At 33.0% G+C, this 15,519-nt stretch overlaps 1 pseudogene; it reads left to right on the top strand.

Moving 5' to 3' along the window:
• The first annotated feature begins 619 nt into the window (after window positions 1–619).
• LOC133301026 (transcription factor bHLH87-like) lies at window positions 620–8,389 on the top strand (annotated as a pseudogene).
• Window positions 8,390–15,519: the final 7,130 nt, after the last annotated feature.

The following is a 15,519-nucleotide window of genomic DNA, read 5'->3' as shown; positions in this document are numbered from 1 at the left end:
TGACTTGGTTGATTAATGCTTCAAAGTTGCGAATATAATCATCCAAACTCCCATCCTGTGTAAGCTTTGATAACACGCCTTTCAGATCAGTGTAGGCAGTACCGCCAAAACGCTGTCGAACAGCTGATTTCAATTGATCCCAAGACTGAACGGATCCACCATTGAAAAGCCATTGAAACCAAGGACCTGCTAAACCATCCATGCGCATACCAGCTAGCTTGACCTTCAATGATTCGGGAACCTGTTGTAACCCGAAGAAGAGCTCCGTGCGAAAAATCCAACTATTTGGATCTGAGCCACTAAAAACTGGTAACTCCATGCGGATTGACTTCATAAGCAGTCGAGGATCATCCGGAGCGAATCGCGGCTGTGATGTACCTCCACCATCAGAACCAGAAGAATGCGCACCATGTGTATGAACACTGTGGCCAACCACCGCTGCATGTATTTCTTGCAGTTGAGCATTGATAGAGATGAATTGATGCTGATGCTCGTTGAAACGCTGATCAACCCTAGCTTGCATTTCGTCCAACCCACGATCAATACGGATCTGGGACGTGCTAAACTCATCAGCCAACTCCTGAACACGCATCGTGAACTTCGGGTGAGCTCCAAAGAGATGAAAGCACCAATGAAAGGAACGCGGATCCTTATTGGAATTTCAGGGAGAAATAGAACAAGGAGAACAATCGTGAACAGAGAGAAAAAATATGGTATAAGGAATCTGTATATTCAAGTCCGTTCCAAAATGACCCAATTGGGGCTTTTAAGCCACGAGTCCTACCTCCAAGACTGAGTTTGTTACAAAATGACACGTATGCGAAACTACTTAACAGCTCATCAAGAGCATTCACAACATAACAGCGATTTCAATACACATAACAGAAAGCAATTAAAAACAATTCTCCTAACAGTCAATTACTCCTATCAGACAATTACTCCTATCAATGAGTTATTCCTTTCTGGGCCTAAGACATGGAAAGATTACACAATGTAATCTTTGGCCCAAGAGGGAGCCCCAGCCCTCCTCTTCAATTTATGAGTCTCCACCGTATCATTATAAGAGGTTGTAAAACAAAATATATCGTAAGTATAATCGTCCTCATTTTATAAATGTTGGTTGATTTAATTTCAAGTGATTCATCTTTATATGTTAAACTAGGGTACACTCTCTTGAAAATGAGTTAATCTCATTTTTTTCAATAACATGTGTGATTAATAATTTCTTTCTCTTTTTAATTTGAAATTTAATTTTTAGTAAATTATATGTATTTTTATTTATAATTTTAAATTTTTTATTTTTATATATATTTTTAAGATTTTATTTAACCTAATTGTGTTTATCTAAGACAATTACTTTTATCACCCTTTTGATTTGATATATATTTTAAAATTTACTTGGCGATAAAAATATTTATACTATACACAATACATATTTGGCACTCAATTGATAATAACTTTAAGATCGAATTGCTTAAAAAACAAAACCTATCTATATACCATATTAAATCCACAAATGGAATTAAAGATGATATATATGATTCTTACATGATCTAAATGCACATGTTACCTCATGATCATAATATATTCTTATCTTTTCTGATTACATATAAAATGATATCACTAAATGAGTTGATGACAACCAACCAAAACCAAATTGGGTTTATAACATGTTTATTAATTATTATAATAACCAATCAGTAACACATGATTGTCACGTGAGACGAAATCCATTAATAAATTGGATAGATAAAAGGACGAATATTGAAACATTTGAAAATGTTATAATATTTTTTAATATTAAATAAAATTTTATATCAATACTATTAATAAAAAAAGCCCAAATCATTTAATAAAGCATATAAATTTTTAATTGATTAATAAGAATTAAATATGTTTATGTTGCATAAGTTGGATGAGATGGTCCCTGTTCTGATCTTGCATCCCACGTGGGCGAGGGCTATTTCATCAGATTTCAACCAATGAATGGCCTCCACGTGTGAATAGAGTGTTCACTTCACGTGCGAGACGGTTATGATTGAAGCCATCGAGCCGAGCCGAGCGGATAAGATGGAGTAATGTTAAGCCAAGCCGACAGCTCACGTCGTGTTTTGGCAGAAGAATGAGAACATTGTGTCAGCAAAGCATTGATTGAGATTGACATTCTCATCAAAGACAAACCCAATCTAAGGGACCCACTCAATATGGCGGTTTCCCCTGTTCTTTCTTCACACTTCAAAGGAAAAAACATTTACTAAAAAAAAAAAAACTTTTATACACAATAAATTAATATCAAGATAAATGAATTATTTTTTAAGATATGTTAATCGATTCATCGTTTCACCACTAGCTCGATTTGAGGTGAGTCCCATGATTAAGACTTCAAATCACTTTTAAAGACGATGCTAAGAATGATTAAATACATGTGCTCATTTTTATTTATTTAGTCTTTTGATGCCAACTGAACTACCATCGTTTGATAGATAAATGAATTTATTGAATATAAGTTAACTCAATCGTTTTTTTAACGAGATATGTTACATCATTATGCACGATTTAATCCTTATTTAAAGTAATGTTTTGATCTTTCTTGCAATATTTTTTTATAAAATTAAACTCCTAACATTGTAAGATGAATATTTATCATTAAACTTTTAAATTTAATTTATGTTCTGATTCAAAGTAATGGATTAAGAGGTTTGATCCAATTAGAACCGACAAAACGGACTCGGTTCGGTGGGACAATCTGTCCCACCAGCTAAACGGGGTGGGGTGGGCTGAGTTTTTCAACTCAGTTCAAAAGTGGGACGGACTTATTTTTTTGCGGGTTGATAGCGGGCATAGACGAATCAATGTGGATTAATGTAAAACAGGATTGGGCTGGCTGGCCAACCCAACCCAACCCGTCAAACGGGACCGGACGGGCTGAGTTTTTCAGCTAACTTTTAAAAACAGGACGGGACGAGACTGACTGATTCAATTTTTGACGAGTTAATGACGGAGTAGGACGGAACGAGGGCGGACCACCCACTTTACCACCTCTCCAATGGTGCTGGTAATACCCGTGTTGATGTTAGTTGGGACATGTCACTTGGTTGTAAATTGTAATTGTGGGATCCTTTCGTAGGGGGATTGACTAGAGTTTATCTAGTATTCGAGATAACTCTTGGTAGGGGTATGAAAAATAAAATAAAATAAATTTAATTTAATTGTAAATTGATCAAATCGTATTAAAAAATTATTTATATATATATATATATATATATATATTTTATTTCAAATTCATTCAACAATCAATATATTTTTTAAAGATTGGTTTGAATTAAAAATTAAATCACCTTATCCATTCAGTTCGGTTCGAGCTAAATATAAAACCAAATTCAATTATACTCATTTTCAAGAGTGTTAAAAAATCAAATGAATCGAATTAAACTGCGAATCAACATTTTCAAATTTATTTAAGAATCAAATATTTTTTATAAATCGATTCAAAAATTAAAATGTTTTTTATAATCAGTTCAGAAACTATTTTTTTTTTTTTTTTAATTTAATTCAGTTCTATAGAAAACTGAATCATACCGTGCACACCAGTCTCTTAGCTTTCTTGTGGTGTATAAACCAAAAATTCTTTTGATAGCAAGTTGTCTAGATCGTTTCTCTCCGTCATCAACTGCATCTTCTGTCATGGTTCTGATGGGCAAAAGATAATCTATATCTAAAGGATTCTAACATGCAAGTCGAGGAAATCAAATTTAGAGAAAGTATTTTTTGGATTCTCAAGGGATTCAGTTTAATCCCATGAAAAAAAATTGATTTAAGCTTTTTTGATATTCAAAATAGTTCTATGTTATTCTTTTTGACTTTTGAGAGACAAATATAAGTTTTTTTTGAATTTTTAAGGGAGCACAACTTTGATTAAATGAATTTATTTTAAATTTTAAAAAGATCATAGATCAACTTTTTTTTTTCTTCAAAGGATTAAAATAAGTTTATAATTTTTGTTGAGAACAAAAAAATACTAGGAATGTACATGTATATAAGAATAAAAATCCTGAATTTATAATAGGTTATATGAGTCCCGATCCTCTAATTCGTGCAATCAGTCTATAACTTAACGCATTCCCGACAAATCGGGGATATATAAAACAGAGTACATTTAATATATATACACATATATATATATATATATATATATATATATATTTTGGTGAATGAGAGTACATTTAATATTAATTGGACTGTTGACAACGTATTTGACAGAAATTTCCGCAGCATTATTGTAGGGGGAAGAAAACATGAATGTTGATAAGAAGTTGATCTCATGGTTGACATTAGAGAACAGACTTTTTTTTATGGGTAAATGATTTCTCATGTTACAGGAGATAAAGTTATCTCCATTAAGTTCAAAATGATATCATTTTGGAACAAAAATCAAAGTGTTTTTACAATTATAATATATTACAGGATTATATTAGTCTTTATCATTATAATTTTTTAATCTTACAACTCAAAATCAAAACGACATCATTTTGAGCTCACTGGAAATAACTTTATCTCCGATAATTATAGAGAAATACTTTTCTCTTTTTTTATATATATAAAAATTAATAATCCTGCCGACGTTTAGAGTTAACTGAAATAAAAAATGACTAAATTTCTTAATGATACAGGGTCGATTTTCCGAACTTGAAAATAAAAAATATAGTATATTTGTTAGTTTATTTACTCACGTCACTTCTATATCAACATACACGATAAAATTTAAATTATATCCAAAATATTTTAATTCTTGTTATGGACCATAAATGTTCAGTCCGGAACAATTCTCATTATACCCCATTTTATTCATGTGGATAATACATTTTTTTTTTATTGCATATTGTTGGATGTGTGAAAGGCATATTTCTCTTATCATCTCCATCTTCCCAAATAAGATTATTTGTCTTACTATATCATAGCGTTTTAAAGGGTAAACTATTGACAAAATTCATAATATTCATACTTCTTACATAAAGTTGACGTCACAAATAAAAGAATAAATTTTGCAAAATTGGCAATTATATGTGATTTTAAAAGGATCACCTAATAAATCTAAACAAAAAGATAAAACTACAATGTGATGAGAAATGTTTGAATAGGCAACAACTTGCTTTGTCTATCTGCTAATCTGACTGCAGCCAACACATTATTTATGTCCTCTCTGGCTCTCTCCACTATCAGGTTTAATCATCAATCCTGTGAAAAATATATTTCTAAGCCAGATCTTTTCAGATTGTTTATGTGGTTTTTTCTTTTCTAATAAATTTTCAGGTGTTGCACGCAATTATACACTTACTTTCTATATTCTATAATTTTTAACACACCAAATTTTGGAGCTAATATAGATATTTCTTTTATATGGAGATATATTCCTTAACAAAATATTAGTATCATGTTGTACGAAAATATTATCCCACGAATATTTCGATAATTGTGCTGTCATTTTTTTAGTAGATCTCACTATTTTGTATCTTAGCATAAGATATGCTCTCTGCTACTATAGGAGACTAGACAAGCACTATTTCTCATTTCATACCATATTTCTATGAGATATGATCTTTTGATGTTGGTGTCAAATTTGAAATTTGACACTTCATCTAAGAGCCGTTAGATCAAACAAGATCAATGGTGTCACATGCTTACAAATCAGAGTCGTTGATTTTTTTTATCTAATTACTCTTAAATGAGGTGTTAAATTTCAAATTTGATATTGGTATCAAAAGATCTTATCTCTATTTCTATATAGTATTATATAATTTAACATTTCATATATTAATTACACTTTTGTAACTCTAATAACTATTTTGCTCATATCTATATAAATACCTAAACAAGTACTGTGGTAGAAAGTGAAAACATCAGAGGCAGGCTATGATCAAAACCATGATTAAGAGAAAGCTTTTGTAAAGAGGGTATTGCTGTATAAAAGATTGTTCACTTACATTGCAGTTTTTACTAAGCAACCAAAAAGAGGTCAGAGCTTTCCGCACTTAAAAAGAATACAAAAAACAGGTAGAGGATAAAATATTCAATCACTTGAGAATTTTTTAGATTACAAAATTCTCATCTGAAGTCTCATTTTCTCATGCTCCTGCAAAAATAGTATTACAGACCCACCTAGCTCATAAAAAATCATAATCATATTCAGAAACCACTGCACTCCTCTAAACTGTGAAACAATATTAAAATAGCCTCTCCTATTTTTTTATTTTTTCTCTCCTATATTCATTAATGTTCAAGTAGTGCCTATTTATTATACAATTTCCTGACGTAATTGCACAAGTACCAATATTTGTTTTATTATAAAAGCAAGTACCTTTTGTTCTTCCTACCTTATACAAGGTTCTCCATAACAAAAACACACCGCATCAGTAACTGGTCTTCAATTGCAGCTCAAGGTACAACCTTATTGTCTCTCTTTCTATTCTCTCCTCAGTTTTTTAAATGTATCAGAATGTTTTTCAAGAGCAGAATTTCTCATTCTCTCAACTTGCACAGTTTGTGCTGTAAAAAATAAAGCAGTACCCAAATTTAGTTGCTTAATCTGACAGTTTTTTTTTTTTTTTTTTAACTTCATCACAGATTTCATCATATTGAATCTTATCATATTGAATTTGAAGAACACAGTTAATGCTACCAACCAATTTGTGCAAAACTTGATATAAAAGCTACCCTCTTTCCTCTGCTTTGTTGCTGACATTGAAGACTCAAACTAGGATTCTCATCCTGTTGGCTTTTGGGTTAGTATTCTGGTTCTGGCAGCATCTGGATATCTAGAAGTAGAAAGGTCATTTTTTTCTTTTCTTTTTGTGGTACTTAATATTGTTAAGATAAAAAATTGTGTCTGTTTGTTTTATCTGATTTACTGTCTTCAACATGATAGGTAACTACTAACAAGGATAACTTTCTCCTCCAAGTTTCAACTAGATCTCTCTAGTTTCATTTCATCAGAAATTACAATCATCTATGGATAGTCTGAATTGGGATGCCTCACAATTTGCAGCGAACACACCTATCATGTGGAGTACTCAGCAACAAGACTTTGAAAGAGGGTACTCCATGCCCAACTCAAGTTCAGGTGTTCTTAATCAACTACAAGAGATGCAGAAAGCTCAAACAGTTCATGCATATTCAAATTCTGAAAGAGTGACTTATCAGTCAGCAGATGCTACCACTTCAGAGATAATGACTGTGATGCCAAACACAAATCACTCACAGCATGCAGCATCCCTTTCAGTCAATGGACCTTACAGTATGAACCTGATGAGCAACTACATGCCAGATTTCAACATGCCCCACCACCACCACCAACAACAACAACTTCTCAGTGGCTCCCAAAATGGGAAGGGTGGTTGCTCTCTTGAGTCTTTTGATCGCTTGCTTTCAGCTACTAATAGCAACACAGATACGTCTATAGAAGATGATGGTATTTCAATGATTTTATCTGACTGTGGAAACTTGTGGAACTTCAGTTATGGCAGTGCAGCTTCCACTGGTGAATCTGAGAGTAATGCTTCCAAAGGTAGAAACAAGGCCATGCAGTGTCCAGTTAATGAACTCGATGAAACAGTGTCTCAAAGTTCCTCAGATCAATACGCCAGTCAAGGAAACACAATAGAATATTCCAAAGCTAATTGCTCAAAGAGGAGTAATGATCAATCTGATTTGATCAAAGTTGGTGCCAGTGATCCCTACTTTAGTATTGCTCAGAATTCTTCTTCTATTGAAGGTGGTTTCAGGATTATCTCAGAGTCTAAGAAACCCAGATGGGATAAGAGTCCTTGTTCATCTAATATCAATTTCCAGCAACCAAATTCATCCATGTCTCCTTCCATTGAAGAACCTGATCCAGAGGCTATAGCACAAATCAAGGAAATAATATATAGAGCAGCAGCTTTTAGGCCTGTGAACTTGGGGTTGGAGATGATTGAAAAGCCTAAGAGGAAGAATGTGAGGATATCAAATGATCCACAAACTGTGGCTGCAAGGCAAAGAAGGGAGAGAATAAGTGAGAGGATTAGGGTTTTACAGAAGCTTGTTCCTGGGGGAAGCAAGATGGACACTGCATCTATGCTTGATGAGGCTGCAAACTACCTCAAGTTTCTCAGGTCACAGGTCAAGGCATTGGAAAGCCTAGGGAACAAAGTTGATACAATGAATTGTCCTCCTACTAGCATTGCCTTTTCTTTCAACCCTTCTTTTGCCATGCAAACCTCTCTCCCCCATCCAAATCCCCAGCCACATCCATCATTCCCAGGGTTGAAGTGATTGTTATCATTCGATAGTGTTCGAACCAGACTAATCATGTAATTGATGAACCAGTAGACATATCCAAAAAAGAAATGTAAAATGGGGCAAAAATAACTATGACCTCTAATCATTTCATTACCAATGACAATGATTAACATATCTGATCTTCATTTTCTAGCCAAAGCTGCAGGAAAATTCTAATTGTTGACATGTATTACTGTATTGTAACTGTCTTCAGTATAATCATCAGTAACTTGTTTAATCAGGTGCACCACCATGCATGAGTAAATAGAGTTTTTTTCTTCTTTTTTTTGGTTACACTGTTATTTATAATGCTACCACTGTCATTGCATTTCTTTTATAGATACGAAGTAGTGAAAGTAATGGAAGTGAATTACCTTACCTTTTAGCAAACAGAAAGGCCTAGCAATTATAACACCTAGAAAGTGATAGTCACTTTTTAAGTTTGTTTTATAATAGAGTTTAAGGGCAATGCATTTTTCTTGGAGACCTTAATTTAACAAGGTTTTTTTAATTAACGTGCTTTGTTAGCTAACCAATGCAAGAGACATTCTCTTAGGATTAGTGAGCAGAGTCAGTGGTCCTGTCTCCTTGATTCAACCCAACGCGTGCTCTTGAAAACCACACCAAACTCACATTGCTCAGCACGTGGATATTCTTCTTTTTTGGCAGGAGTGTTTGTCATAAGCAATATATATAAAACCTTTGTGTGTCTTATTTAAACGTATTCTCAAATATTAATGTAACCAATGATATCTTTAATGATGATGATTGATTATGAGAACGACGGCTACAACCAAATGTGATGTAGGTCTTGTGCTATTGTCATCCAACACTGATTATTTAATTTGGCTCGAATATATCTTCACTAAGCACGTCTTTGAGCTATATATTGTTAATTTACTGTATCTGCATGTGGTATTTCTACTTTTTGTTCACCTTTGATCACCAACATAAAAGTCAATTCTCCTACTATACTATCTTTATATATTAACAAAATAATTAGAGTTCATGAAGAGCCTAGAAAATGTTACACTTAAGCTTAAAAATATGTACTTAACTTTCTCCTATACTATAGAGGAAACTATTTGAGGGAAGATTTTCCACCTTAAGATGTGTTACAATATGTGACCATCTTATCACTAAGTTGAAGCCAATGAACTTGACGAGGGAAAATCAATTGGCATCTTGTGCACGGTTTTCAAATGTGGGGGAAAGGTTGGTGTTGATTGGAACAAATTAAAAATGTTATAGTAGTTGAAGTAGCTTGCTAAATTTAGAATTTCTGTTGTGAAATGGATCAGATATTTCGCTTGGTTTGTCTCCTTTGATTTCTTGATCAATAAAGCAAAAATGTCTACAAATAACCAATTTTCTGTGTCTTGAAAATGTCTATGTGAGCTCATTCTTTTGTAAGCATTCACAAGTGGGAGTGAGAGAAGAGAACATAGACTTGACTTTGTTTAAAAGACAGTTGTGTTGTAGCTGTTGATTCTACAGCTTGGATTCATATATACGAGTGATTTTTCTTAGTTGTAAAGGATACTCCAAATTTAAAAAATATATTTATAAAAAATTCAAAACTTTCAGTTGTCTTTAAGTAAATTTATACTTAGGATAATAGAAAAAAAAAAAAAAAAATGTCTTATGAAGGGTGCACATGATCAGTGGCAGAGCCTTGTTTATTTCTTCAAGTTCTCAAAGAATGAATATGTGTACTATAATTTAAATGCACGCGACATATATAGATTAAGGTTCCCACTCAGTCATTTGTTTTTAGTTTTTAGTTTTTAGAGTGTTTTTTTTTTTAACCAAAATTTACAACACCAGAGACTGGTGCTGCAGCATGAATATTAAAGTATTCTAGTTGTTATTTGAAGTTTAATCTCAAGAAAAAATAATGAAATTTATTAGGATAATATGTCGAATATTTAATTTGATTCTTTAACTATATGTTGATATGTTCAACTCAGAAATAACAAGCAGTCAAAATAGGCTATCGTAGGTATCTTGTTGAATGTAGACATTCTGTTGTGAAAGGGAAAAGTATTCTGCTTGGTTTATTTCATTTTTTATTTATTTTTTCCAAATCAAGAAAGGGCCCCTCTCTCTCTCTGAATGACCAATGAGTGTAGGTTGGTTGAGGTTGGAAATCTTAATTGCTAACTCATTCTTTTTTTTTTTTTTTGGAGTTATCCAACCTAATTATCTCATTGAGGCGAGTTGGCTCTCTCCGGTATCCCCACAAGCTTCGACTCTTTAAGCTGGCTATGGGACTAATCCGGAGTGCGGGGGTCAGTGATGGCTAAAGGTTCAGCCCCCTCCCCAAGAATGCATTCAGCGGGAATCGAACACATGTCCAACCCCACTAACTCAGCGCCAAGGAACCAACTGAGCTGCACCCATTGAGTTGCTAACTCATTCTTTTGTAAGTTTTTACAAGTGGGAGATATTTGACTTTATTCATTTCAGACAGTTGTGTTAAGCTGTTTCTAGTTGATTGTCCAGTTTGGATATATATGTATTTAGGCTCAATTTTATCAAGGGATTCTATTTAGCATGTTGTTGGAGATAATTATCTCCTACTATAGATATATGATATGGTGGGACCCACCATTTATTAAAAAAAATGAAAAATGATGACACAATTTTTGATGTGAAACAACATGAAAGAGTTATCTCATGTAAAATGAGATAATAATTTCCCTTTTATCAATCATGAAAACCACAAGCAAGTGCTCTAAGCTTTCTTTACGCTTGTTGAAACTTAAGTATCTTTCGTTTTCAATTGAAATTTTCGTTTTCTTATTCGTTTTAATTTGATTTTCTTCTTACAAAATGCAAAACACAAAAAAGGAAACAAGTGAAGTGGGTAAGGCAGGCTCTGTTTGAAAGTGTTTTGGTTTTATTGTTTTGAAAACTATTTTATAAAATAGTTTTTTAGAGTTGATTTTCAGAGCTAGAAAAGTAAAAATTCTGTTTGGTAAATTAATTTTGAAAAGAGTTTTAAAAATTATAAAACAAAAAAACTTGTTTGCAATGAACGAGAGTGTCGAAACCTGATACATGAGAGTGGCTTATTATTATTTACAATTGTGTCATTAATGAGAACAATTGTTCTCCGCCTTTTCATTCTTTAAGAACGGAAACTCAAAGTCAAAACAAAAACAAAAACACCTCCGAGATGTTCTGTAATTTCAGTTTTAAAAATTAAAAAGCAGATACTGTTTTCAGAATTGGTTTCAGAAAACACCACCTATCAAACAAGTTTTTTTATACTTTTATTTTTAAAATTTAAAAACTATTTTTTAAAACAGTTATCAAACAGGTCCTTAATGTCTATTTGATTATATTTTGGTTTTTTGTCCTTAGAATTGTTTTGTAGAATAATTATGGAAATATGTGTTTTTTGTGTTTTTTTTTTGTTTTTAAAGTTAAACAAGAAACAAAAATAACTCAGATATATTTTCTAAATTTGTTTCTAAAAAAAAAACAGTTAGAATTTTTAATTTTTTTTACAAAACAAATCTTATTAAACGAATTTTTATTTATTTATTTATTTCTAAAAATCCAAAAACTACTTTTAAAAATGGTATTCAAACATGGCCTTAGCTTTTTTGGGCTTTGGGCTTTCAGGGGTTGGGGCTCATCTTTTTAGTGAAGTATAGGTCCATTTCTCAAACTCCCAATGTCTGCCATTGTTTAGCAGAAATTGGATCAATTGTATCTTCAGCATTAGTTTGCCACTAGGGCCTTGTTTCTAACATGAAATTGGAAATAAGTCTTATCTAATTGTTCCAATTTTGCAAATCAAAGTTTTGCAAATTAGGGCCTGTTTAGAGCACTTGATAAAAAAGATAGAATATGATAACTTATCATATTCTACTTTTATCTTTTGTTTGGTGGGTCAATAGGATATGATTAGCTTATCCTATTATCTCATTTTATCCTATCCAATACATGATTTCTTATCCTATGGGGGGAGCTGAGTTAGGATTCAACAGGATATGATACCAATATTGATACCTAATATATCCCCACGCTACCCAATATATTTATATTTATTGCATTATATTATATTTTTTCTTTCTCCTTTCTCCTTCTACATAATCTTATCAGGTGCTCATCAAACACAAGACATTATCAACCTCATATCATATCCTACCCTTATCATCCCCATATCATATCTGCCCTTATCCTATACTGTCCACCAAACGAGCCCTTAGTCTTATCTAATTGGTTCTAACATGAAAGTGTTGTTTTTGTGTCTTCATTGCAATATCCAATAAGAGGAGCCAAGCATTTATGGTGTACCCTAGAGACAATTTTTTCCTGTAGATCAAAGTTAAAATTCCTTCATCTTATGCGACTTGAAAATGTTGAGGATTAAATGCAATGAAATTGTTGATACCCTTGAGTTGAAGGATAGAGCATCTCCACTATTACTTGTGTTTCACCTATGCAACCATGGAAGACAATTCCAAATCCTCCTTTATCTACAACCCTCTCAAAGTTATTGGTAATACACTACTACTTAATACTTTCGAGTAGGTGAAATCTTGTTTGTTTGAGTTTACACACTCGATTTTGTTGGAACGACTCAACTTCTTTAAACTCATGACAACTTATAGATGAGAAACCATAGTACAATATGGTTAATACTTGTTTCACCTTTTGTTAGCACGAATGATAAAGTGTAAAGTAAAAAAGTTATTTAAAAGATTTCTATGTTTTATCCTAGTTCTTTCATATATTACTTTTTAGTAATTTTATTTTTAGAGATTAAAAAAAAAGCGCAACTTTCAAAAGCTATCCTTAACGGTGCACCTAGAAGTATTTAAGATGTGGAGGAGGATCCTTAGTCACAGGATTCTAAGTTGATTAATAATTATTTAGTGAAAATTGTTAATGAGGATTGACGTATTTGGTCAAACCTTCTGCTCATGTTAGCCGTGGCTTAGGTTTAATTCTTATATTTCTCTTTTTGGTATACAATACGTAATTCCACCATAAACTCTTACTGAGGTTGGTGGTCCTTTTCGGCCTTGTAACTTGTAAGAGACATGTTTTTTCCTAATATCTTGAAGATTCCTTTGAAGGGCGTTTCCTCTTTTCCATTGTGAAGAGCTACTATGATAAGACTTTCTCAAAGGAGGAATGGATAAGGGTTCATTCTCCGAAACCCTTAAAAGAGTGGGTACCACCCGTGATATTCCCTCATGCCACCACTTCCTCCTTCACTACTACTTTCTCCCCTCTACATCAATTAACCCAGACGAATTGGAAGACAACAAAGTCATAATCCCATAAAACAATACTAGAAAATAGAGAGTTCAACAAGGTGTAACTCCAAAAAATTCCAAAGATAGGAAAAACTCATAATCGAGATGTGAGGTTCCAAATAATAGCAAGAAAATAAATAAAGCGGAAAGCTTTACAAGAATGTCATATGAAATTCGATGATAAATGAAGGAAAAGTGAAGACTTGACAACAAAACTTGAAAATTTTCAATGAAAAGGAAATGGAAGCACTATCTTATGGGAAAAACGAAGAAAGGCTTGAAAGAGAATGAGAAGAAAGTCCCAAGACTAAGTGAAAGTAAAAAAGAGGAGAAGTTTTTCCCTCCACTATTAGACCCTTGAAACTAAAACATTTTTGGGGCAAAAGGGGAATACACTCTTTAATTCAAGAATTGAACTGTAAATTACAATGGTAGATCAATCCTTTCATTAGGGGACATAATGGCCTTTTTTAGACACAATAAATGTCAGACAAAAAAGGTATAATCGCCAAAAACTCTCCATTATGATAGCACAAAGTAAGATGCAGTTTCCCCAACCAAGAGCTGACACGTGGCCAAGTTTAGTCCCTAAAAACTATCAAAGGACAACTAAAAGAATAATGTGTACAACAATGCCTCCAACACGCGACCACTCAGCCATATATCCTCTAATAAGCCCAACAAGAAATCACAACACGATGTCGGTTGCCACCTAACATATGAGAAGTCTCCATGTTGATCTCCCAACAATACCAGTTAGTCAAGCAATTGGTCGACCATGTGTCCTAAATATTACCTGTTACACTAAGGCGACCGAATAAAGCTTCTACACGTCCTGGCGCTTCGGCAACCGAATAAAGCTTCTACACATCTTGCCACTTTGATTTCGCACGCTACTAAGATGTGTGGCTTTTGTTCTAGACTAACCTCACAGTTTCAATGTTTTAGGCCGAACGCTAAGGCCTATTATAGGGATAGAACTTATGCACCCCTAAAGTGAGATAAATGCTCCCTCATTACACTAGATTCCCCTCTCCCATGCATACACGCCTCACATATAAGGGTGTGTTGCCTCACTCAAAGTGGGGTTCTCAAGGGAAAAACAATCCTTATCTTATATGTGACCCCACCTATAAATTAGTAGCTCGAGCCTGGTGGAATACTACTCTAACACGCTTTTTTGCAAAAAAAAGCTCATAAGACTTGAATGGTGGACAATGCGTAAGCCCACAACCCACCTACCTTTATTAAAAAACTCTATGATATTTAATATAAAAAATCAATTCAACTAAAAAGTTTAAGTTGTTGTTTTATATTACATTCCTCTAACACCATCAATCAATTTTCCTTCATTCCTATATCGCATTTGATATCATGAACATGAGTGCAACCTCCTTAGAACATATTGCCTTAAGTTAGAAATGAGATCGTCCAACCATCATCTTCACAATTGCTAGACAAATGCGGAAACCCAACCAACATAATATTTTTACAAGGGATAAATTCTTTCATGTGCAGTCTCAGTCATTCAAATACAAAATAATAGTTGTTTTTTCTCACAATTTATTTTAATACATTTTATGATCACCGTTAATTTGTATCTAGATAACTCAAATTATCCTATATAACCAATCTCATATCAAATGAGATAATACGTTCTACAATATTAGGTAATTCAAGAACATATGTTCTAAGTCTTCTACATCATAATCACAAAATTAATTTTAAACGTTAGTCCAACCGACATGTTTGTTTCCTAAAACCCAAGATAACGTAAGATTATTGGAGATAACTTTATATTAGGAGAAACACTTTTTCCGTAAAACAAAACTGTAAAAGAATAAAAATAAAAATAAAAATACAACAATGCAAAAAAGACAACCGAAGAAAAGATAAAAAAACAACTCTAAATTGGGGAGAAAAGAAG

This window comes from Gastrolobium bilobum, unplaced genomic scaffold, assembly GCF_033153095.1.
Source record: "Gastrolobium bilobum isolate Gb01-03AN ecotype WA unplaced genomic scaffold, APGP_CSIRO_Gbil_v1 utg6170, whole genome shotgun sequence".
NCBI classification, from domain to species: domain Eukaryota; kingdom Viridiplantae; phylum Streptophyta; class Magnoliopsida; order Fabales; family Fabaceae; genus Gastrolobium; species Gastrolobium bilobum.
Note: the sequence above shows the minus strand (reverse complement) of the source record. Positions and strands in the feature narration are given on the sequence as shown.